The 27,130-nt window shown below is 46.7% G+C and overlaps 1 protein-coding gene across 1 annotated transcript in view; it reads left to right on the top strand.

Moving 5' to 3' along the window:
• Positions 1-359: 359 nt before the first annotated feature.
• The window catches only part of SLC6A17 (solute carrier family 6 member 17), a 161,643-nt gene continuing 134,872 nt past the window's right edge, over positions 360-27,130 (top strand). The window contains exon 1 of the mRNA XM_069756318.1: positions 360-437. The gene's annotated coding sequence lies outside the window, so the exon portion shown is untranslated. The remainder of the gene's footprint in view (positions 438-27,130) is intronic.

Genomic DNA, 27,130 nt, shown 5'->3' with positions numbered 1-27,130 from the left:
CATGCTGCAGAATACCCCTAAACTAGAGATCAGTGGGATTCCCAGCAGTCAGATATTTATAACTGGAAGCCCCCATATATGTGCAGTACCCAGTAGAAGAGCACAGACCATGCTTGCAGCATCCTTCATGCAGGCAGGCCGGCACATGGCAGCAGTCCCATCATCACTGCCCTCCCCCATCCTCCCCATTCACAAGTGACAAGCATCTCTGGATGACTCAAGCCTGGCGTCAGAGCCCCCATCACTGGCGTCTGCAGGCAGGTAAGACGACCCTCGGTGCTGGGAGTGCTGACGTCACGCCTGCGTGCTCCTGGTGAATGGGTCTGTGGTCCCCTCCCCTGTGGTCCCCAGTGGTCCTCCCATCCCCGATGCTGGCGCACAGTCCCTCCTACCTGCATTAATCCAGGCGCATCCGTCCTCGCAGCATCACATGTCGGGTAAGGGCTCGCGTTTTCTGCTGGTGGCACATCTGCCAGGTTGTGCCCTGCTGATGGCGGTGTGAGGGGCAGGGGGCACAGACCCCTCCAGATTGCAGTTATGTCTGGTGTCCCCAGGGTGACATTGAAGGATGCCCTCACCTGCGCAGGGCTGTACTGGTCCCAGTAAGCTGGTGTGGAGTGGTGGGAGAGCAGGACGTGTGCCACCTGGAGGCCTGGCACGGCTCCTCACACCTTGTATCTGGGCTGTGCCCAGCCTCGCCTCTCATTGTGTGACCTTGAGTGCTATCCTCAGAGCTTCTGAATATTTCATGACATTGTGTGACATTTGCAGCATCTTGCATTGTTACATTGGTGCTGGGCTGGTGGTTAGTTCGGCTCTGCTAGAACTTCTGCCCGTGCCGTGTGTGCCTGTGCCACCAGCATTGTGCCCACCCTATCCCACCTGTAGCCCACTCTGTTACACCGTACAGCCGGCCAGCCCTACAATGGCCCCTGTGTGTGATTAACACCCGCCTGCCTCCTGGGATTTGTGCGCTCCTATTATGATCACGTCACGCGGCTGCTTTTCCTATGGCGTGGATTGTGTTGGATATTATTAACCCTTAAATAGCATGCTAGTGGGTCCTATAAGCGGTCAGCCGGTGATGGGCACAGGTGCGTTGGAGGTAGATGTGGCCGCCCTGTCCGACCCTGCTCTGTGATCTATGGGAACGCGGCGGAAATCAGAATTCAGGGCAGAGTGGGAATGCAGCGTATTAGGAAGTGATCCCATGTGATCCATTATACACAGGGATCCATCCCATAATATTCCATTGCAGGGATGTGTTATTATTGCAGCCCGTGTGTGATTTACGGACGGAGCGTGGCGGAGTTATGGGGCATCTGATAGTAAATTCATGCGGGCCATCACTCACTAATTGCTTTGTTGCCTGGTGACTGTACACGATTGATTGATAGTGTGTGCAGCTCATGGCAATGCGTGGTCCTCGGTGTGCTGCCTGGTGGTCTTTAGCCTGAGAAACCATGTGCTTCTCCCTGTGGAAAGACATAAGGAATCATTCTTCATGGTTTCACTTGTGGAGATCTCTTCCATAATTAATGTTCCTCTGACCGTGTCTGCATCTCTCCAGTATTCCATTAATACGTTGTTACAAATACATCGCTTTGTTGTCTTTTTATGTATTCGTATATTTTCAGATAGTCCCACAATTCCCTGATGGGGCCTGGCTCATGGCATCCAGATGGCTATAATGTGTACGGATCCGGTGTGGCGGAGCTGGTGCCCTTATACCTCAGTGATATGGCATGACGCATGCCTCCTCCGGTGCCTCTTGGCATCATATTACCTTCCCATTACAAGTAATTCAGTTAAATGACCATGTATATGACTCATTCCCTAAAAATGCCATAGGACAATTGATTGTGGCATGGTAAGGCCTTCTAGCAAATGAACGTCTCTGGAAAACACTAAGGCCTCATTCACACTTGATTTTCTGTTTACACCATACGGGAAGGCAGGGGCTCAGCCCTTGTACAGATGTTTAGATATCAGATAGTAGGAAGCTTATTTGCACTCCAGAAGAGAGCATCCAACGTTTCGCTCACTGGTCAGACCTTCATCAGGTGCACAGATGGCTTCTTCATGGATCAAGTTGTGATGAAGGCCAGGATGCCGCCGCTGGTGAGAGAAGAGCAATTCCTACTGTCTCATATCTATATACGTGCCTAGTTCTTAGAATTGACTTTATTCACAATTCCATGATTTTTCATGTATGCAAACGCTCCGAGTGTCGTCAGTGATTTGTCTTTTTACCATCATTGATTTTCACATATGGAGCAATAAATCAGTGACAAAGCTTCTCCTATCTATTCCAATGATAATCACGGACTACACAATGATGCCATCCGTGCGCTGTCCGTGATTGTCACAGACCCATAGACTTCTATGGGTGATTTTGATCTGTGACTCCAATCAAAACGGACATCTCTTTTTTGCGGATGCATAGTCCACGTAAAAACACGGCACCATACACTTTGAATTGGTATCTGTTCTACCTGTAAAAACCGCGCATAGAACATGTACGTGAAAAACAAATGTCTGAATGAAGCCTAATATGTAGCATAATGGACATCACATTCAGAAACTGATATCTATTGCCATTTTTTTGTTTCACCACCTTATAAAATGATCATAATTCCTTGAATGCACATAGAGGCAGGAGATCCTGTATGTACAGTCAAAAAAATGAAAATGTTATTTTAGATATTCCACCATCAGGGCCTGATGTGTCACTTACAGCTAGGCGTAAAATCTGAGGCTTGTGTGTCTTCTGCAACAATTATAGGCTTTGATTACAAGAATTGCTATGACATAACAAGTAATTGTAAAATTATTAACTATTTTTTTCTGGCTAATAGATCAGGATCAGCACATGAAAATATATATGGTGGCCTCTCAATGGTTCTCCTGATGATGGGGTAAAAAAGGAATGGACATATTGGATTTCAGCATGCCCCATCATTTGTTCCCTTGTTAGATGAACCGCTGTCAGAGGCGTCTAGAATGATCTTTTTTGCCCCATACATTGAAATATTAATGGAGTTGGATTGAATGGGTCCTCCAAAGATAAGCCCAGATAAATGTGTCTGTGTTCTGTCCCCACATGAGGCGAATGAAGGTGTCGCAGACTAGTAAGAGTTGTGAGAGAGATAATCGTACCTTCGTATTTCCTCGATATGAGGCAGACAGGACCAATGCTGCTCAGCGTCCAGAGAGATGATGCACTCCAGGGATTTTGTAATCCAGACTTGTTTATTTTGTAGATCTGGACATACAGCGTATAACTGGTAATACAGAACTTCTCCAGAAATGCAGGGTAGACAGGGTACAGTAAGATGTAGCACCAAATGTGTCTGCAAGTGTGAGCAGCATGAGAGAGTGGTCGAAAGACTGATGCCTTCCTAAGCCCAGTTCAAAAGCACGTCCTCTCACAACAGAAAGTAAACTGGAAATGGCTGCCAGAGGAAGAGAAGATTTGACCCCTGAACCGGATGTAAGACATGCCCACAAGAAATACATGAAAAACAAGCTGCCATACAGAAAAAGGCCATTGGGTGGCAGCAGAGTAAAATATAACAACATATGGAAACTGAGGAATATACATGGAACAGCACACTCCCCGTCTGAAATTCCGTAAGGGATTTCACTATATCAATGTCCTTAAAAAGTCCAACAACCTAGAAAGTGAAACCAAACATGCATGTAATGCAATAATAACTTTAAACAAGACATTAAGTCAGTTCCTGAGATAATCCAATGGAAAACCCATCTTCGGATCAGAGAAGCCGCACTAGGCCAAACTATCTCTGACCCACTGTAATCCAATGGACAAATAGTAGTGCAGTGTTCTGTTCATAGTTTATCCTACCGGAATGTCCTCGATTTGTAGTACCAGTACGAGCTCGTGGATAGGCCTCTGAAATGACTTAGGTTCACCTTTCCTAAGGACTTTCAGCTCCACCTTCCGGACCTTACCGTCTTCACTAGGGAAAGTCTTTGTAATGATTCCCATAGGCCAGTCAATCCTTTGAGCTTGTTGTTCCTTCATTAATACAATATCTCCTTCCTTCAAGTTTGGTTTACTCTGTTGCCATTTTCTTCTTCCTTGCAGAACCACAAGATACTCCTTTCTCCATCGGTTCCAGAAGTAATTGGCGAGGTACTGTACGCGTTTCCACTGCTTCTGGTAGGAGTTTGCGTGAGTAAACTCTCCACTGACTGTTAGCGGGTTCCCGATCTTTTGGGTAAGAAGAGTAGCCGGCGTAAGAATAGTTGGCGTTTCAGGATCCATTGACACTGGGACAAGGGGTCTTGAGTTGATTATGGCAGAAACTTCAGCCAGAAGAGTAACCAAGGTCTCATGCGTAAGTCTTGAAGAGTTTATGTCCATAAGCATAGAGTTCAAGATGTTGCGTGAGATCCCGATCATCCTTTCCCAGGAACCTCCCATGTGAGAACTATGCGGAGGATTGAAGATCCAGGTGCAACCTTTTTCTGCCAGTTGATCCTGAATTGGCTTGATGTCAATATCCAGCTCTCGACATGCACCGATGAAGTTGCTTCCGCGGTCGGACCTTAACTGTTTCACTGGTCCTCTGATCGCTAGAAACCGCCGAAGAGCGTTAATCAGGCTGGATGTGTCCATAGATTCTATCACTTCTATGTGAACGGCACGGACACTCATGCAAGTGAATAGTAAGGCCCAACGTTTACTGTTGGCATGACCTCCACGAGTCCTGCGTGCAGATACCATCCATGGCCCAAAGACGTCTAGGCCAACGTAGGTAAAAGGCGGTTCGGTGCTCAGTCTGTCGAAGGGTAGGTCGGCCATTTGTTGATGTACCTGTTTTCCTCTAGTTTTGCGACATTGCACACAGTGATGTATTGATCCCGCTACACGTCTTTTCATGCCTATGATCCAAAGTCCCGCAGACCGTATCTTGCCCTCTGTGATCTGCCTGCCTTGGTGTTCAGTTTTTTCATGAAAGTGTCGAATCAGTAGATCGGTGATGTGATGTCTACTGGGAATGATGCAAGGATGTTGCTCTGAAAACTCTAGCTTGGCTCGACTTAATCTACCTCCGACTCTCAGCAAACCGAAGCTGTCCATTAGTGGATTCAAATGGGCAATGGGGCTTTTCGGAGGGATCTGCTGTTTGTGGTATAAGCATTCCCATTCGGTACTGAATACACTCTGCTGGACATAAAGTATTATAAGAGACTCACAGTGAGAAATGTCCGCAGCAGAGAGTGGTTTTTGGCAGACGTGCCAACCATGACAGTCTTTGTCTCCATGTGAATTGTGATAAGATCTCGCAATGTGGACTAACCTTGCAATAGTCCTGACGAGTTTCATCCAATTGGAGAAGCGTTCGAAGCGCTGACAACCGAGGGTGGAGGTTGGTTTTGCATTCGTGGCCAGAGCACTGACCTCGGAGCGGACTTCTGGATCATCGTCCGGATCCTGGATGCTGAAGAATTCCTGAACACATTCACTTCCCTTCTGTTCCAGCAGAAACTTTGGACCTGAAAGCCAAGAAGAGTTAGCAAAGGAATTTATAGACATAGGTCTAGTGGCATGGTCGGCTGGATTAAGTTCAGATGGGATATAGTGCCACTGTTCAGGTTTGGAAGACCTTCTTATTCTCTCAATGCGGTTACTGACGTACACGTAGAAGCGCCTTGTTTGGTTGTAGATGTAACCTAAGACAACTTTACTGTCACTGTAGTATTGTAAGTCATCTATGTGAGTGTCCAGCTCATGCTGAATAAAGTCTGCGAGTTCTACTGCAAGCACAGCCCCACAGAGTTCCAGCCTGGGAATAGTGTGGTCAGGCTTGGGAGCCAACTTAGCTTTGCCGAAAACGAACCCAACATGATCTTGATTGTCAGATCCCGTTACCTTCAGGTAGACAACAGCTGCAATGGCCTCCGTGGATGCATCCGAGATCACATGGAGTTCCGTCCTAGTGCTAGCAGCAAGTGAGATTCCAGCGTAGCATCTCGGTATACGGATTTTATCTAAGGCACACAAAGACTGCTTCCAGGTTTCCCATTTTGGTTCCTTATCAGGAGGTAGAGGGGTATCCCAGTCCTTGACAGTTTCGGACAACTGTCTCAGAAGGGATTTACCTTGTATGGTAATTGGTGCTACGAATCCCAGTGGGTCATACAGGCTATTTACCACTGACAGGACACCACGTTTAGTGAATGGTTTGTCTGCACAGTTGATTTGGAATCCGAAGGTGTCGGCTGACAGGTTCCACCTCAGGCCTAAGCTTCTCTGCACAGGCAGACGGTCTGGTCCCAGGTCTATGTCCTTGAATCCAGGTGCGTGGTCGCTTGACTCAAAGGCTCTCATGACAGCCGGGCTGTTTGAAGCAATTTTGTGCAGTCTAAGCTTAGCTCGGTACAGCATATGTTGGGTCCTTTTGAGTAGGTCGATTGCAGCTTCTTCTGTAGGTAGAGATTTTAGTCCATCATCTACGTAGAAGTCTTTCTCTACAAAGTCTCTGGCGTCTGTTCCATACTCGGACTCTCCTTCTTGTGCGGTTCTCCGCAGGCCATATGTTGCCACAGCGGGTGAATAGCTGTTTCCGAATACATGCACCCGCATGCGATACTCCACCATCTCTTTGCTGGGGTCATTGTCCTTGTACCACAGGAACCTGAGGAAATTCCTGTGGTCCTCTCGGACTATGAAACAGTGGAACATCTGTTCAATGTCGGCGGTGATGGCAATGGGCTCTTTCCTGAACCTCATCAACACTCCTACTAAGTTGTTTGTCAGATTAGGACCTGTGAGGAGGACATCATTGAGAGATACGCCTTGATGTTTGGCGCTTGAATCAAAGACAACTCTAATTTGTTTAGGTTTCTTCGGGTGATATACTCCAAATGAGGGTAGGTACCAGCACTCCTCATTTTCCTTTAAGGGAGACGCTGGCTCCGCATGGTTGTTATGGAATATTTTGCCCATAAAGGTGACAATGTGTTCTTTCATCTCCGGTTTATTGCTTAGCGTGCGCTGGAGAGAGTTAAATCTGGACAAGGCTTGTTCACGATTGTTCGGGAGCCTTACCCTGGTAGCTCGGAAGGGTAAGGGGAAAATCCAGTGATTGGTTTCGTCCTTAACCCCTTTACCCCCAAGGGTGGTTTGCACGTTAATGACCAGGCCAATTTTTACAATTCTGACCACTGTCCCTTTATGAGGTTATAACTCCGAAACGCTTCAACGGATCCTGGTGATTCTGACATTGTTTTCTCGTGACATATTGTACTTCATGATAGTGGTAAAATTTCTTTGATAGTACCTGCGTTTATTTGTGAAAAAAACGGAAATTTGGCGAAAATTTTGAAAATTTCGCAATTTTCAAACTTTGAATTTTTATGCAATTAAATCACAGAGATATGTCACACAAAATACTTAATAAGTAACATTTCCCACATGTCTCCTTTACATCAGCATAATTTTGGAACCAATTTTTTTTTTTGTTAGGGAGTTATAAGGGTTAAAAGTTGACCAGCAATTTCTCATTTTTACAACACCATTTTTTTTTAGGGACCACGTCTCATTTGAAGTCATTTTGAGGGGTCTATATGATAGAAAATGCCCAAGTGTGACACCATTCTAAAAACTGCACCCCTCAAGGTGCTCAAAACCACATTCAAGAAGTTTATTAACCCTTCAGGTGTTTAATAGGAATTTTTGGAATGTTTAAATAAAAATGAACATTTAACTTTTTTACACAAAAAATTTACTTCAGCTCCAATTTGTTTTATTTTACCAAGGGTAACAGGAGAAATTGGACCCAAAAAGTTGTTGTCCAATTTGTCCTGAGTACGCTGATACCCCATATGTGGCAGTAAACCACTGTTTGGGCGCATGGGAGAGCTCGGAAGGGAAGGAGCGCTATTTGACTTTTCAATGCAAAATTGACAGGAATTGAGATGGGACGCCATGTTGCGTTTGGAGAGCCACTGATGTGCCTAAACATTGAAACCCCCCACAAGTGACACCATTTTGGAAAGTAGACCCCCTAAGGAACTTATCTAGAGGTGTGGTGAGCACTTTGACCCACCAAGTGCTTCACAGAAGTTTATAATGCAGAACCGTAAAAATAAAAAATCATATTTTTTCACAAAAATTATATTTTTGCCCCCAATTTTTTATTTTTCCAAGGGTAAGAGAAGAAATTGGACCTCAAAAGTTGTTGTCCAATTTGTCCCGAGTACGCTGATACCCCATATGTGGCAGTAAACCACTGTTTGGGCGCATGGGAGAGCTCGGAAGGGAAGGAGCGCCGTTTGACTTTTCAATGCAAAATTGACAGGAATTGAGATGGGACGCCATGTTGCGTTTGGAGAGCCACTGATGTGCCTAAACATTGAAACCCCCCACAAGTGACACCATTTTGGAAAGTAGACCCCCTAAGGAACTTATCTGGATGTGTGGTGAGCACTTTGACCCACCAAGGGCTTCACAGAAGTTTATAATGCAGAGCCATAAAAATAAAACAAAATTTTTTCCCCACAAAAATTATTTTTTAGCCCCCAGTTTTGTATTTTCCCTAGGGTAACAGGAGAAATTGGACCCCAAAAGTTGTTGTCCAATTTGTCCTGAGTACGCTGATACCCCATATGTGGGGGGGAACCACCGTTTGGGCGCATGGGAGGGTTCGGAAGGGAAGGAGCGCCATTTGGAATGCAGACTTAGATGGAATGGTCTGCAGGCGTCACATTGCGTTTGCAGAGCCCCTAATGTACCTAAACAGTAGAAACCCCCCACAAGTGACACCATTTTGGAAAGTAGACCCCCTAAGGAACTCATCTTGATGTGTTGTGAGAGCTTTGAACCCCCAAGTATTTCACTACAGCGCTGCAGCCTTCACAGTGCCTGCTCTAAGCAGGCTCTGTGAAGCCACCTCCCTCCCTGCAGGACCCGGATCCGCGGCCATCTTGGATCCGGGGCTCGAGCAGGGAGGGAGGTGAGGAGACCCTCGCAGCAACGCGATCACATCGCGTTGCTGCGGGGGGCTCAGGGAAGCCCGCAGGGAGCCCCCTCCCTGCGCGGTGCTTCCCTGCACCGCCGGCACATCGCGATCATCTTTGATCGCGGTGTGCCAGGGGTTAATGTGCCGGGGGCGGTCCGTGACCGCTCCTGGCACATAGTGCCGGATGTCAGCTGCGATAAGCAGCTGACACCCGGCCGCGATCGGCCGCGCTCCCCCCGTGAGCGCGGCCGATCGGCTATGACGTACTATCCCGTCCAGGGTCAGATAGGCCCAGGGCACCTCGACGGGATAGTACGTCTAAGGTCACAGAGGGGTTAAGGAACTCATTGTCCATTATCCTGACAAATTCCTTGTCTTCCATAGATGGGGCTACTTTGTTGTCATCCTTAGTGGTATGAAACACCAATTTTCCCAAGTCGTCTGCATAGGGAGAAGGGATAACATCAGGCAGCTCTACGGAATCTGGAAGCTTTTCCTTCACCTCATAGTGATGAGGACATGGTTTGCAGAAGGTAGTGCGCCTGTCTCAGCGTACGTACGTCTTAAAGGAGTGGACTCCTGTTTGGTCCAAGCATACATTTCTTATGACTACCCACCCCAAGTCAAGTCTCTGGGCGTAGGGGGCGTAGTCAGGACCATTACACTGTTGGCGGACCTTATGTATCCTCAAATTGTCTCTGCCGAGCAGAAGTAGAATTTCAGCATCTGTGTCCAAAGGTGGGATAACGCTGGCTAGGTGCCTTAAGTGTGGTTGGTGGAAAGCAGCTTCCGGGGTAGGGATCTCATCCCTTTGGTCTGGTATTTGATTGCATTCAATTAGCGTAGGTAGGGGTATTTCTACGTCTTCATTGACAGGAGAAGCGATGAAACCTTGTGCTCTTCTGCCGCTAGTCTCTATGCGCCCCGAGCAAGTATTCAGAGTGTAGGGCGTTGCTGGTCCCTTGATTCTAAAGGCTTCAAAGAACTTAGGTCCAGCTAGGGATCGATTGCTCTGATCGTCAATGATGGCATACATTTTTACAGCCTTCTCTGGTTGCCCTTCTGGATAGACTCTGATTAGGCATATCCTGGCACAGCATTTAGCACTTTGATTCTCCCCACATACCTCTGAGCATGAGCAGGACACAGCTGTGGTGGACTTGGCGTGATTCTGTGGCTCCTCGCCATGGTTTGTAGCGGGACCAGAGGTAACTGCGACTGCTGGATCGCTGGTGGCTGAGCCTGGGTGCAAGGCTGATGGGTGTCTGTCGCTATGACACTCTTCACACTTAATGGCAGATTTACAGTCCTTGGCCATGTGTTCTGATGAAGCGCAGCACTTGAAACATACCCCAAGTTCGTTGAGGATTTTCTTGCGCTCCTGCATGGTTTTGGACCTGAAGCCTCTACATTTGTTCAGTGAGTGTGGTTTTTTGTGAATGGGACACTCACGATTGAAAGACTTATCCCTCGACGGAATAGTGTACTGCTTGTCGGCAGGTACTGCAGGTGATGGCAGGTTAGTCTTTCTGACGCTTACACTGTTCCTTGAGTCCTTGCGTCTATGTGCGACGCTTTCATACCTTGATGAAGGTGTTGCTGGAGCTGCAGTGTTAGACTCCAGGAAGTCGAGGCTAGGGTCGTTCCTCATTTGGGCTTGTTCGTCAATGAACTTGCAGAACTGAATGAACGGAGGAAAGGTGACGTCATGTGACCTTTTATACCTGGAGACGCACACTGCCCACTTCTCTTGCAGACTGTGTGGCAGCTTTGAGATGATCGGGTTCACCCCGTGGGCAGTGTCCAGGTAGCACAGTCCAGACAGACGAGGGTCTCTTTTAGCAAGTTCCAGCTCCATAAGCAGGTCACTTAAATCCAGAAGCTTGTGGGCTTCCTTAAGGTTGATCCTTGGAACGTTCTGCAGTCTCTTGAATAGGGACTTTTCTATGGCTTCAGCGCTGCCGTAGGTTCTTTCAAGTCTCTGCCAGGCCGCAGCGAGACCTGCTTCAGCTTGCCCCACATAGACGGTCCTAAAGGCCCCGTCACACATAGCGACGCTTGAGCGATTCCGACAACGATACGACCTGTCAGGGATCGCTCAAGCGTCGCTATGTGGTCGCTGGTGAGCTGTCAAACAGTGAGCTCTCACAAACGACGCAGCAGCGATGCGGCGACCTGTAGAACGATGCTATTTCATGATGATTCAATGGGACGTCCTGTCAGCGAGGTCGTTGGTAAGGTGTCAAACACAGCGATGTGTGCTACCCAGCGGGACCTCAACGATCAAAAAATGGCCCAGGCCATTCCGACACGACCAGCGATCTCACAGCAGGGGCCTGGTCGCTGCTACGTGTCACACATAGCGAGATCGTTACTGAGATCGCTGTTGCGTCACAAAACTTGTGACTCAGCAGCGATCTCGCTAGCGATCTCGCTGTGTGTGACGGGGGCTTAAGACTCTTGATACGGTTTGTGGATTCAGGACCCAACCATTTTACCATGAGGTCGAGCTCCTGCTCCGCGGATAGGTTGAGATCAGCAATGGCGGCCTTGAAGGTTGCTTTCCAGGCTCTGTAGTTCTCTGCACGGTCGTCGAATTTTGAGAGGCTAGTGCTGATTAGCTCCCTGCTCACCATGAACCTGGCAAACTCGGACATGTCTGATCCTTCACTCCTTGTTACCATATTAGCTTGTGGTGCCCCTCGGGCGTATAAGCTGTGTGGCGTGGAAGGGTGAATTGTTCCCGGGTAGAATGATGTCGCTGCAGGGTTGAGCTGTGGTTTAACCTCTAGAGATTCTGATGACTGCTGCTTGAACTGTGGAGGCGGGCTGGAGTGTGCCTTGTGGTCGTCTTGCGATGATGATTGCTCCTGAGGGGGTACATCACGGCGTTGGTCTTGGGTCTCTGTAGGGGCTGTGGGCGATACTGGCACCATAGGTTGGGCTGACTTGGACGTTTCCGCAATGTTGGGTTGAACGTCACTGGAGAAGGTGTGCGCTGCAGGTATCTGTTTCTGCACGTAGTCTCTGGTACGAACAGCTGGGTCGTCTTCTTCCTGTGGTGGCAGGCAAATTGGGTCGAGGTTTTGCTTCAATGCTTGCTCGAGTATTTTTACTTCGGCTAATGCAATTTCTTCCTCCATTTCTGTTTGAAGAATCCTTGCTTGAGCCTCTGCTTCTGCTCTCTTCGCTTCTGCTTCTGTTTGAAGAATCTTTGCTCGAGCCTCTGCTTCTGCTCTCTTCGCTTCTGCTTCTGTTTGAAGAATCTTTGCTCGAGCCTCTGCTTCTGCTTTCTTTTCGGTGTATGAACGTCTTAGTTTGGACCGCTCTGCATTTAAACGGGCCTCTAGGATTCTGTCGCTGAGGGCTGAAGTTCTTGAGCAGGATGATTTGTATGACCGAGCAGAGTGTTTAGACGAGGCTGACCTGTGCGATCTAGTTTCTTGCAGATGGGTGATACGAAGCTCCGCTTTATCTTTGGCGTCTTGCACGGCGGCGTCCCTTTCTCTGTCTGTGGAATCTGCCTTGCTTAACTCTGATAGGGCTTCGTCGATTTTAGATTCTTTTAGGAAGGCAGCATACTTTGTGGACAGTCTCTTGTATCTGCCGTGGGCCACGTCTAGCTGTCTTATAGTGTCCTGTAAACCCGCTGCATCATTTTTATGGCGTTGGACGCTTGACATAAGGGAGGCGACTCGTTCCCATAGGTCGTCCAAGTTGTCATTGAACTCATCCCTTGTGGAACAGTAATTCTCGAGGACCTTTAATGTTGGCTTGATGGAACGTACTGGTCGTGCATCTGGGTCTGCTGTGGAAGCGGGCTCTGCTTCCTGGTCTTCATAATGGACAGTATCAGGTTGTATTTGCTCTGTTTCAGCATTGGGGAACTGTGGAAGGTCCTTTTCGGCCATTTTGATTTAAGGTGCGCTGTCCCTTTAAGAAACTGAACCTTTAAATTGGGGGCTGGAAATTGCGGTGCAGCCTAGTTGCGACCCCCTGATAAGATTCCCAAGGTGTTGTTGGAGAATTGTGGGGTTCTGCGGTCCGACGATCTGCAGCAGTGCGGTATAATACACAGAGAGTCTTTATGTACAATGCAGTCTGAGGTGATGCTGCAGGAGATTTCTTAGCAGAGCAGGGCTGCAGTATGTGAGCGGGCACGTGAATAGTGATATAAGGGTGATTCTGGCCGGGCTTCAAGGCAGTCTTTCGACTGTTCTGTCCCCACATGAGGCGAATGAAGGTGTCGCAGATTAATAAGAGTTGTGAGAGAGATAATCGTACCTTCGTATTTCCTCGATATGAGGCAGACAGGACCAATGCTGCTCAGCGTCCAGAGAGATGATGCACTCCAGGGATTGTGTAATCCAGACTTGTTTATTTTGTAGATCTGGACATACAGCGTATAACTGGTAATACAGAACTTCTCCAGAAATGCAGGGTAGACAGGGTACAGTAAGATGTAGCACCAAGTGTGTCTGCAAGTGTGAGCAGCATGAGAGAGTGGTCGAAAGACTGATGCCTTCCTAAGCCCAGTTCAAAAGCACGTCCTCTCACAACAGAAAGTAAACTGGAAATGGCTGCCAGAGGAAGAGAAGATTTGACCCCTGAACCGGATGTAAGACATGCCCACAAGAAATACATGAAAAACAAGCTGCCATACAGAAAAAGGCCATTGGGTGGCAGCAGAGTAAAATATAACAACATACATGGAAACTGAGGAATATACATGGAACAGCACAGTCTGTGATGGAGTATAGAACATTTACTTGTGAAACAAGACGATACTTGGCGGTACCATAAATAGTCGGTGTAATGACACATCGTTGCATAAAGCTTTACATAACTGAACGTGTGGCCAGACTAGTCATGAGCAGATCACATCAGTGGGGTTCATTCATAAGCTGGAACTTCATGATCGAACAGTGATGAGAAAATCATCTAAGCTTCGATATCAGAAGCCAACACAATGGAAAGTAATCAGAATTCTAGACAACGGAAGCTGCAACCTTGACTTCCCGGGAAACTGCAAAAAAATAGCAAAACTGCAATATTGATCATCTGCTAAAGATACAGAGCTAGTTGGAGAATATGGCATTGGCTCTGTTCAGTGTAATCAATAGGTTTTTAACCAGTTGCTCTACAATTAAGGGTTAATTTATCTTAAGAGGATTGCCAAAATTCTGATCAAGGTCATGGAGCTCTGAAGCTGTAGCTCCATTTTTCTGATACAGTGCGCCACAATTGCTGTATAGGCATAAATTAAAGGGAATCTGTCATCAGAGAGCAGCATGATGAATAGTTAGAGACCCTGATTCCAGTGATGTGTCACTTACTGGGCTGCTTGCTGTAGTTTTGAGAATAATACCAGTTTTATCAGCGGAGCTTATCACTAGAGGACCTGCTGCCATATAGTTCCCCATATTAATGAGTGCTGTATAACCCCACCCCCATCACTGATTGGCAGCTTTCTCTCTAGGCACAGTGTACACACAGCCGTCAATCAGTGGTGTGGGCGAGGTTATACAGAGTCTGCAGCATATAAAACAGTGATTTTATCAAAACTGCAGCTAGCAGCCCAGTAAGTGACATGTAGCTGGAATCAGGGTTTCTCCCCTACATCATGATACTCTAGGATGGGGAAGAAAAAACTTAGTAACAGGTTCCCTTTAATAGATTACATGCTGGCTGCCAAGAGCTGCGACTACAGAGTGCTCAGGAGCTGACTGCATTTCACCTTTATACACTGAATGCAATGATAACACAGAATGACCTGCGCTCCCTGGCTCCCTCTAGAGGCGACTGCAGTCAGCCAGCAAGGAAGATTTTCAACCACCGATTCCCAAAATGTAGCTCTAATCCCTCATATCAAACCAGTGATAATCAGCAGAGGTTCACTATTAGAGATAATGTATTTTAGAATTTAAGTTAATATTTTAGAATTTAAGTTAAAGATAGAACATCGTGCCATTTCTTATCCCTCTTAGTGTCTTCCTTACACCAAGGCCTTGTGCCAGATCAGCTGTAAAGAGGTCCTATCACCAGGCCAAACGTTTTCTCTTGTATGCCTGCTGCCCTCCTAAGTAATACTTTTACATTTTGTTTTTTTTTTGTTTTATTTTTAATCTGTCATTCAGTTGTAGAGACATGGGCTGTTTTCGTTTAGCGGTTCTTTTTATGGTCTTTACCAAGGGGGCATGACCCACTGGAATATCCAGGGCAGGTCTTATAAACTGCTCTGCATAACTTCCCTGTAAGCCACGCCCTCTTGTTAAAGTCCAGAAAAATTTGCGCTAAATAAAAAGGCCCCATACCTCTGGAACTGTTCGGCAGACTAAAATGATACAAAAATCAGAATATTCAGGTGAGCAGTGGGAATAAAATAAGCCAAAATTGTCCACTTTTGACCTGGCTACAGGTCCTTAGTAAGTCACATGACTGCCACGACCCTTGATTTTTCAGCAGGACATTGACCTATTCATCACTGTTCCCCAGCCGATTTGTATTTTTTCATGGTGCATCCTGGTGCCATTTCTTCCGGATGTAAAAGAAAAAAAATAGGTTTGGTAATGGTTTAGGTAACGTTCACATTAGCGTTTCCCGACGCAGCGTCGGGAAACGCTGCGGCGACGCATGCGTCATGCGCCCCTATATTTAACATGGGGAACGCATGGACATGTGTTGTGCTGCGTTGTGCGACGCATGCGTTTTTTTTGCCGCAAGCATCGGGCGCAGGAAACGCAACAAGTTGCATTTTTCTTGCGTCCAAATTTCGGCAAAAGAGACGCATGCGTCGCAAAACGCAGCGTTTTTGCGTGCGTTTTGGTGCGTTTTTATTTGCGTTCTGCGTTGCGTCGCCGACGCAGCGGCGCACAACGCAAATGTGAACGTAGCCTTAGCCAGTTTAAAAAATATATATATTAATGTCAGTATTACAGGGGTAGTCCGGCCTTAGGGTACAAGTCTGCAGTTACTCTATATGACTGCAGACCTGTGAATCCTCACAGCGCGCGCACTGCACACTGTGAGGTTTCGCATATGCGGGCAGTCATTTGTCCGCAAGTATGCAGTTTGTTTTCTCTTGGCTACATTCCGACTAGACTTGTCCAGCATCGTTCAATGCAAGTCCATGTAGTCTATCGCTTCCAGGGGAAAATCATCACAGAAGTGCCTATGATGTGAGGATTCACAAGTCTACAGTCAAATAGAGTGACTGCAGACTTGTAGCCCAAGGCCGAACAAACCCTTTAATGAGCTATAGGCGTAAAGAGCTATAAACAAAAATCAAGTTATCCATTGTAGAACTTGCTAATCACTGGGGGTCTGACCGCTGGTTCCCAGTAATCCCAAGATCGGGACTCTGGAAGAAGATTTTACAGTTCTAAAAAGAGTGGAAGTGCTGGTTCACCTCGCTACCCCTTGATGCGATTGTGGGGTCCTCCTGATGAGTTACCATGACAGCTGGGGGCCTGCTGAGCTTCAAATCAGAAGAGCGCGATTTTCACTATATACTGTTGTATGGAAGTATATAGCGCAAACATTTGTGTTCAGAAAATAATTTTAGTAAATAATTTTTTATTCAGGTTTACGTTGGGATGAAATTTATACAATTCCACGAATAATTCTATTAGTTTTTGTTCAGGGCCAGATTAGGATTAAAGTTGAGTTAAAAATGTTGCAGAACCCTGGTCCAGTGGCCTGGTCGGTGGTCCATAGCATTTGGCCCAGGGCCCTGGAAACCTCCTCATATGTGATGGAATCCCCGGCTCCTCTTCCGATTTCTATGCCCAACGCAACATTATCATTGTGATGTGACAGATCTATGACTTCATGCCAGTCCTACTAATTAAAAAAAAGGCTCTGGAGTGGTAGGAGGATATTTTGCAAGAAGAGGGAAAAAAGCTACACAAGAGGGCAGCTGCACCTCTAACCTTTTGATTAAAATGACCATTGATTGAGTTAATGGGACAAGGACACAGCACCTTGCCATGTCACTACTAATTAGGCATGCAAGATGGATTCATCTAAACATAAAAGAGATTTAGTGGCAGCTACAGGGCTGAAGGTGATAATGCACACATGGTTGCAGGACCAAGGCTCTTGGTTAAATTGTCATTCTCTTGACAGATGGATTGGGTAGAAGCATCAATGAGAAACAACATGGAAATAACTTGGTGTGTGGAAAAATAATTTTATTGATATATAATCATTTAAAAACACTTACAAATAGAAAAGGTACAAGAATATTGGAGACAAGAGAAGTAATATATTGCTAGCGGACAGATAAATGCATTGCAAGCCTTACTAAATGATCCAATACCAAATAGGTATCAATTACCGTACAATGGTATATTTCACAAATAATGACTCCATTTTCCAAAGCTGGAGTACTAGTAGTGCTTAAGGAATATTCACTTACAAAGCTGGGTAGTTAGACCATCTAACATTAATTCTGGTATATTCTTATAGTTATCAAGAGATTACAGAGAGGTATTTTTTGTGTTGGTTGACCACAAGATGCTTGATGTTTGTCTGTTTTTATAATTTCATAGTAGTAGCATTTTGTGGATAAATCACTCGTTGCAATGAGGTGGTTTTGGTCTAATTACCCAGCTTTGTAAGTGGTTATTTCTTTACACTGCACCACTAGTACTCCAACTCTGGTACATGGAGTCATTATTTGTGACTCATTCCTGCCCCCATATGTCCTCCCATCCTGTCCCCCATATGACCTCCAATCCTGCCCCATGTCTCTATCCTGCCCCCAAATGTCTCCATCCTGCCCCCAAATGTCTCCACCCTGCACCCCCATGTCTCCATCCTGCCCTCTCTCTTGTCTCCATCCTGCCCCCATATGTCTCCATCCTTCCGCCATATGTTGCCATCCTGCCCCCATATGTTTCCATCCTGCTCCCTATATGTCCTCCTATCCTGCCCTCCATATGTCCTCCCTTCCTTCCCCATATATCTCTATCCTGCCCACCAATGTCTCCATCCTGCCCCCATATGTCTCCATCCTGCCCCCATATGTCTCCATCCTGCCCCCATATGTCTCCATCGTGCCCTCATGTTTCCATCATGCCACCCTATATATCCTCCAATCCTGCCCCATATGTCTCCCTCCATCTTGCCCATATGTCTCCATACTTCTCTCCATATGTCCTCCCATCCTGTCCCTCATATGTCTCCATACTGCCCCATGTGTTCTCCATCCTGTCACCACATTTTTCCATCCTGCTCCTTCATATGTCCTCTCATCCTGCCCCCTAATATTTCTCCATCCTGTCCCCATATGTCTCCATCCTGCCCAGGGCTGCCACCAGGAATTTCAGAGGCCCATCAAACACCAGATCACATATATAGCCATCAGCTTTTGTTTTGACCAGACTCTATTGACAGGGCCCTACTCTACTCTAACCTATTAAACATTTGTTACAATATTTGAAATATTCAATATCTTTTTAGGTATATTTTGATTTTTTTTAAGGGAATGTGTCACATACATTTTTTAAAATTACCAATAATACCAAATCCAGAGACAAACACCACCACATAGTGACCGAATAATACCACATACAGGGAACAAATATCGTCACACCATGACTTGACCACATATTACCACCACAAAGAAACTGAATAATACCACATGCAAGATACAATACTGCCACACCATGACCAGACAACATATTACCACCACATAGTAACTGAATGCTACAATACTGATCATTAATTTAAAAAAAACAACACAATACTAATATTACCATCAGTGTCATAATATACAGGAGCTCTGTTTATAGTATACAGTGTATAGTGTCAGTGTACAGGTAATAATGACACACCAGTGACATTATACACAGGAGCTCTGTATATACTATATAGTGTAAGCGTACAGGTAACACACTGACTTACCAGTGACGTCTCAAGTTGAAGATACTCATTTTCGCTTTGCTTCTTCATCCAGTGTAGACCGCCATCACTTCTTCCAGTCAGGACTCGTCTCTGCAGAAAATAACACAGTTATCTAGCGCACATTCCCCAATTTTTCCCCAGTTTCTACACTACGCCAGATGAAGAAAAAAAAACGACGGTGTCACCCTGCACAGTAACCGACAACCCACTCTGCATGGGTCCTGCATGGCAATAGATTTTAACTGAATGTGCATCCAAGGACACACATTCAGTTACTGAGCAAATGGCCGAATCCTGAAGATCGGGCTCCCTCCTCACCGGACCCCATATGCCAGTAAGGGCAGTAATGCCCTGATGGCAACCCTGCCTCCACATAAATGAGGCTGTTCTGACCTCTAAGATCAGACATCTGCACAGTCTTTGGAGGCCTTTTCAGACAACTATATTTACTTTGAGATGACACCCCCTTTAATAGCTTACAGAATGTTGCAGAGTAATTCCCCAACTAAACCCTTCCTTGTAGGCCCAGAATATCCGTTGATAGCAAAATTTTACCGATGCTCAGAAATAGAAGCAGCACAAATTCAGATGAAAATGTCATAATCAGTGATCCAAAAAAGAGGAAAAAACAGCTAAGGTAATAGAGGGTGAGTGCAGGTGTCGAGATCTGAAGGGCTTTTCAGAAACGTAATTGGGACCTGTCCTAATTACCATTGGGGTCTCGTAGATCAAGTATGTGTGCGTCAGCAGCACATGTATGGTGGGACGAATGCATAGGTCAACATACCTCCCAACTTTCGAGGAAGGGAAAGAGGGACAGCGGCAAATTTTAGGCCACACCTCTGACCACACCCATTTCACAACTAGTCACGCCCCAACCACACCCATTTAGCACTTCTGATCACAATGTTTCGTAAACAATAATTATAAACCAAAAAAATATGGCCACACAGTGCTCCATACAGTATAATGGGCCCACATGATGCTGCATACTGTATAATGGGCCCACATGATGCTGCATACTGTATAATGGCCACGCATGATGCTCCATACTGTATAATGGCCACACATGATGCTCCATACTGTATAATGGCCCCAAATGATGCTGCGTACAGTGTACTGGCCCCACGTGATGCTCCATACAGTACAATGGGCCCACATGATGCTTCATACTGTATAATGACCACACATGATGCTCCATACTGTATAATGGCCCCAAATGATGCTGCGTACAGTGTACTGGCCCCACGTGATGCTCCATACTGTATAATGGCCGCACATAATGCTCCATACTGTATAATGGCCCCAAATGATGCTGAGTACAGTGTACTGGCCCCACGTGATGCTTCATACAGTATAATGGGCCCACATGATGCTGCATACTGTATAATGGCCCCAAGTGATGCTGTGTACAGTGTACTGGCCCCACATGATGCTCCATACAGTATAATGGGCCCACATGATGCTGCATACTGTATAATGGCCACACATGATGCTCCATACTGTATAATGGCCCCAAATGATGCTGCGTACAGTGAGCTGGCCCCACGTGATGCTCCATACAGTATAATGGGCCCACATGATGCTGCATACTGTATAATGGCCACACATGATGCTCCATACTGTATAATGGCCCCAAATGATGCTGCATACAGTGTACTGGCCCCACGTGATGCTCCATACTGTATAATGGCCACACAGTGCTCCATACAGTATAATGGCCCCAAATGATGCTGCATACAGTGTATTGGCCCCACGTGATGCTCCATACTGTATAATGGCCACACATGATGCTCCATACTGTATAATGGCCCCTAATGATGCTGCGTACAGTGTACTGGCCCCACGTGATGCTCCATACAGTATAATGGGCCCACATGATGCTGCATACTGTACAATGGCCACACATGATGCTCCATACTGTATAATGGCCCCAAATGATGCTGCGTACAGTGTACTGGCCCCACGTGATGCTCCATACAGTATAATGGGCCCACATGATGCTGCATACTGTATAATGGCCACACATGATGCTCCATACTGTACAATGGCCCCAAATAATGTTGCTTACAGTGTACTGGCCCCACGTGATGCTCTATACTGTATAATGTCCAAACATGATGCTCCATACCGTATAATGGCCCCAAATGACGCTGTATACAGTGTACTGGCCCCACGTGATGCTCCATACAGTATAATGGGCCTACATGATGCTGCATACTATATAATGGCCACACATGATGCTTCATACTGTATAATGGCCCCAAATGATGCTGCGCACAGTGTACTGGCCCCACGTGATGCTCCATACTGTATAATGGCCACGCATGATGCTCCATACTGTATAATGGCCCCAAATGATGCTGCGTACAGTGTACTGGCCCCACGTGATGCTCCATACAGTATAATGGGCCCACATGATGCTGCATACTGTATAATGGCCGCACATGATGTTCCATACTGTATAATGGCCCCAAATGATGCTGCGTACACTGTACTGGCCCCACGTGATGCTCCATACAGTATAATGGGCCCACATGATGCTGCATACTGTATAATGGCCCTAAATGATGCTGCGTACAGTGTACTGGCCCCACGTGATGCTCCATACTGTATAATGGCTCCACATTATGCTCCATACTGTATATTGGCCACACAGTGCTCCATACTGTATAATGGCCACACAGTGCTCCATACTGTATAATGGCTACACATGATGCTCCATACTGTATAATGGCCACACAGTGCTCCATAGTGTATAATGGCTACACATGATGCTCCATACTGTATAATGGCCACACATGATGCTCCATACTGAATAATGGCCACATTATGCTCCATACTGTATAATAGCCCCACATGATGCTTCGTACTGTATAATGGCCACACATGATGCTGCGTACTGTATAATGGCCACACATGATGCTCCATGCTGTATAATGGCCACACATGATGCTCCTTACTGTATAATGGCTCCACATGAGGCTCCATACTGTATAATGGCTCCACACAGTGCCCCATACTGTACAATGGCCACACATAATACTCCATACTGTATAATGGCCACATTATGCTCCATACTGTATAATGGCCCCACATGATGCTGTGTACAGTGTACTGGCCCCACGTGATGCTCCATACAGTATAATGAGCCCACATGATGCTGCATACTGTATAATGGCCACACATGATGCTCCATACTGTATAATGGCCACACAGTGTCCCATACTGTACAATGGCCACACATAATGCTCCATACTGTATAATGGCCACATTATGCTCCATACTGTATAATGGCCCCACATGATGCTGCGTACAGTATACTTGCCCCACGTGATGGTCCATACAATATAATGGCCCCACATAATGCTTTGTACAGTATAATGGCCCCACACGATGCTGTGTACAGTATAATGGCCACACATAATGCTGGGTACAGTATAATGGCCCCACACGATGCTCCATACAGTATAATGGTAAAATAAGGGGACCTAAAACATAACATTTATTATACTAGTTAAAATGACATAACCCAACACATATAGACAAACATGTAAAATACCAACAGTTGGTCAGACAATTATCCAAGAAAAAATCACAAAGACAAAACGGTACTTAAAGCAAAAACAAAGTTATTAAAAACTGCTTTTCCTGCTAGCATGTCCCTACCCAGGGCTCCAGAAACACAGCTGAAGGAGGGTATATGTAACAATGCTGCCTTTTGTACCTATGTGCTCTTGCTCAGGAGTATGACCTCAAAACAATATCATCAACTGCATCTGCAAAAGTCACAAACAGTGCACCACATAGTATGGAACAGTCTCACCCGTTCCTGAAGAAGCCATACACAGGGTGCACGCCACCACTCAGTCATTCAGGAGGTTTCAGAAAATTCAATATCACACTCCATAGACCATCTCTTGATCAGGACCACCTCCATCAGTTGATGATATTGTTTTGAGGTCATACTCCTGAGCAAGAGCACATAGGTACAAAAGGCAGCATTGTTACATATACCCTCCTTCAGCTGTGTTTCTGGAGCCCTGGGTAGGGACATGCTAGCAGGAAAAGCAGTTTTTAATAACTTTGTTTTTGCTTTAAGTACCGTTTTGTCTTTGTGATTTTTTCTTGGATAATTGTCTGACCAACTGTTGGTATTTTACATGTTTGTCTATATGTGTTGGGTTATGTCATTTTAACTAGTATAATAAATGTTATGTTTTAGGTCCCCTTATTTTGCTATTTACATTTATAATTTTGGGCACTTTTGGCTTGTATAAATATTGTGGTTGGCCTCCACCATTTTGCTTAATTTTTTTATACAGTATAATGGCCCCACACAATGCTGGGTAGAGTATAATGGCCACACATAGTTACCCCACCCCCATCATTTCCTTCTCCATCACTACACACACACACCATTCACCGCGCATCCTCGCAGCAGCCGGCAGCTTCCACTCCCACGGCGCTGAATGGTGTCATCCAGCTGCGCCGCTGACTGCTCATGTCACTGCAGCTGTGATACGCCACTGATAAAGACCTCTCCGTGTCTCCTGTGCCAGTCAGTGTCAGAGCGAGGAGCAATATCTGCTCTGATCCGACACAGCCAGCGTCCGCACCGTACACCTCGTACACATGTGACTCCGCTCCATACACCTCGTACACACACGACTCCGCTCCATACACCTCGTACACACACGACTCCGCTCCATACACCTTGCACATGCAGCTCCGCTCTGTACACCTCGTACACACACGGCTCTGCTCCATACACATCATACGCAAACGGCTCCGCTCCATACACATTGCACATGCTGCTCCGCTCCGTATACCTTGCACACACATACAGCTCCGCTCCGTACACCTCATACACACACGGCTCCTCTCCATACATCTCGTACACACACGGCACCACTCCGTACACCTCGTACACACGTGGCTCCACTCCATACACATTGCACACACTGCTCCGCTCCGTATACCTTGTACACACACAGCTCTGCTCCGCACACCTCGTACACACGTGGCTCCGCTCTGTACACCTCGTACACACATGGCTCCGCTCCATATACACCTCGCACACACACGACTCTGCTCCATACACCTTTCACACTCTGCTCCGATCTGCACACCTCTTACACACATGGCTCCGCTCCGTACACCTTCTACACACATGACTCTGCTCCATACACCTTTCACACGCTGCTCCGCTCCGTACACCTCGGACACACATGGCTCCGCTCTGTACACGTCTTCCAGATGTGCCTTTTCTGGGGTGGCTGGGGGCAGGTGTTTTTAGCCAGGGGGGGGGCAATAACCATGGACCCTCTCCAGGCTATTAATATCTGCCCTCAGTCACTGGCTTTACTACTCTGGCGGAGAAAATTGCGCGGGAGCCCACGCCAATTTTTTCCGCCATTTAACCCTTTAATTTAGTAGATAGAACGGCCAAATTTTGCAAATACACATTACTAACATTAGTAGTGTGGAATCTGCAAAAAAAATGGGGAGAAGACATGGTTTACTGTATGTAAACCATGTCTCAAATCATGTCGGGTTTAGGAAGGAGAGAGCAAAAGTCGGTAATTGAATTACCGGCTTTAAAGCTATCTCGCGCTGGAAGAAATATTAATATATATATATGGGTCAACTGACATATATATATATATATATATATATATATATATATAGACAGTATATATATATATATTTATTTTTGGTGACACATGGATCCCTTCTATAGCAGTATGTTGGTTTTGCAAGGCTGCGAGAAAAACACGCAGTACGGATGCCATACGGATTACATACGGAGGATGCCATGCGCAAAAAATGCTGACACACCCTGCCTACGGAGGAGCTACGGACCACTATTTTCGGGACTTTTCAGCGTATTACGGCCGTAATATACGGACCGTATTGTTTTACGCTGTGTGTGACGCCGGCCTTACGCACACAGGTGGCGCACGTGGTTTGTGAAACCACTGTGTCACGGCGCTGGGCTTACCTAGGAGTGTAGCTAAGCAGCTATCAGGTTTTCATTGGAGCTCCTGATGGTGGACTCAGGCTTGGCTGCAGGTAGCCGACAGGTATGTTTCCTAGACAGTCCCCAGTACTGCAGCTGCTGACCCCAGGGGTCAGGTATGCAGACACGGATAGGACTAGGGCTCCTTTCAGACTACTAAGTTCTGGATCTTCTGTAGAACGGTTACTGAAATGGAGATGGACTCGAGCTTTGTTTAGACTACTAGGTCCAGAATCATCTGTAGAACAGTTACTGACACACAGTCCCAGACAGGGCTGATTCGGAGAAGGTTACAACAGTCCAGATACACAGAATACTTGGATAGGCACACATTCAGACACACGAGTCTCGGATACTTACTCAGGGACTGGCCGCACACCAACCAGGGACTTTGGGTTCCGGACTGACCGCAAATGGGCCAGGAACTTCAGATTCAGGACTGGCAGCAGAAGGTCCAGGGTGTATGGGTTCAGGACTGTCCGCACAAGTTCCAGGGACTTTGGGTTCAGGACTTTGACTGCACCAAGACCAGGCACTTTGGGTTCAGGACTCTGGCCACACCATGACCAGGGGACCTCACAATTTCATTAGGAGACTACCTCACTCACTAATGATTCACTGTGTTGCTTGGCATAGTGCATGTGTACTCTGTTACTAAATGCCTTCCTGCTATTGGCTGGGGGCATTTAACTATGTGCACGCACTGTCCCTTTAAGAGCAGGGTAGTGCGTGCACACTAGATGTGCTGCCCGTAAATCCATTGCTCACACTGCAGGAGATAGGAAGCACGTCGGGGACCACACCGCGCAGGTCGGGGCAGTGAGTATGTTGGTGCCTTCTTGGAGGAAGTAGGGGAACCATGCAGGGGTGGCGGCAAACAGTGTTACAGAAAGTCATAAAAGTGATTGGTCCCTAGTGCAGTTTCTATGAGCTATGTTGCGACACGTTAAACATTAATCTAGTACCGACAGATATTCAAAATGGAGACACTTAATCACAACTGCAAGAGCATGTGCAGCGCCCCAGGGTCCTGGTCATTGCAGTAATGTCATTTTCCTCTAGGGGAGAGTGATATTACGTTTGGAGGCAAAGAAGGACAACTGAATCCAGGTATCACAAACATGCAACACATTTTGCACTCCAGGCCACCAGGGGGAGCTCTGCTCCTATTTATTAGGGCACTCCTCACACTTAGGTAAAACTGGTTGCCTGGGGAGGAAGTTAGTTAGTTGCTGGCTGAGCTTCGCTCAGGTAGTTGGTCCCTGACAGGGGTGGGATCCTGTCCGAGATCGAGGAAGAAGGACACGGAGCTGTGCAGGCCCTGAGAGCTGCAGCTTCTAGGAAGAGACACTGAAGGAGAACTGTATTGCAGAGAGGGTGAAAGAAGTCGTAGCAAAGGAGTGGATTCCAGGAGGGGAACAGCCCTACACAGGCTGCCTCCTTTCTGAGGCGCAGGATCCCGGTAGCCGGAATACTGAGGGAGCAACGATCCTTTATGCCTTGCTCCAGAGACTGGCAGGACAGCTGATTTCACGTTACCTGCCCGCCCTATTCCCAGGATGCAAGGTGGCACCCCTTAGAGGCTGCGGCATGATAGAGTCCCTAGGCGCTAGAGGAAGGCTACTGATTTCTACCTGGATAAGGGGACTCTGGACTTGCCTCCAAGCCGGCTGGACTCTGTCTGCCCTGTGATCTGGTGTCCTGGACTGTGGATGCTGAAGTCTTCAGTAAAGGTAAAGAGACTGCAACCTTGTGTCCTCTTTCTTCTCTGCGCCTCTCACCATCCACCATCTACACACCGGGAAGTCCTGGGGACATACTTCACCTGTGGGAAGGTATACCATCTAGCTGCCATAACATCACCCAAGCGGACCCCTTAAAGCAGCGTCGGTCATCCTTACCGAATACCACAGGTGGCGTCACAAACACAAACTTTATCCCTTTAAGGACCTTTCCCTTTTACACGGCCGTCCCAGGGCAACGGACCGGGTCAACCACCGTGACATCCCCCTGTGAACTGCAGGACCCGGTACCGAGTACCCCACGGCCCCATGGGGTTGATCCACATGCATCTCCGTACTATGGAAAAAATACCGCTCCGACAATCTCCCTCTGGTTTACTAAAATAAATGAGGTGTTGGTAATGCAGGAGCTCTCTTTAACAATTAAAAACTCTTATGATATTTTTTACAAAACCTGGTATTAT

This window comes from Ranitomeya imitator, chromosome 3 (genome assembly GCF_032444005.1).
Source record: "Ranitomeya imitator isolate aRanImi1 chromosome 3, aRanImi1.pri, whole genome shotgun sequence".
Taxonomy (NCBI): domain Eukaryota; kingdom Metazoa; phylum Chordata; class Amphibia; order Anura; family Dendrobatidae; genus Ranitomeya; species Ranitomeya imitator.
Note: the sequence above shows the minus strand (reverse complement) of the source record. Positions and strands in the feature narration are given on the sequence as shown.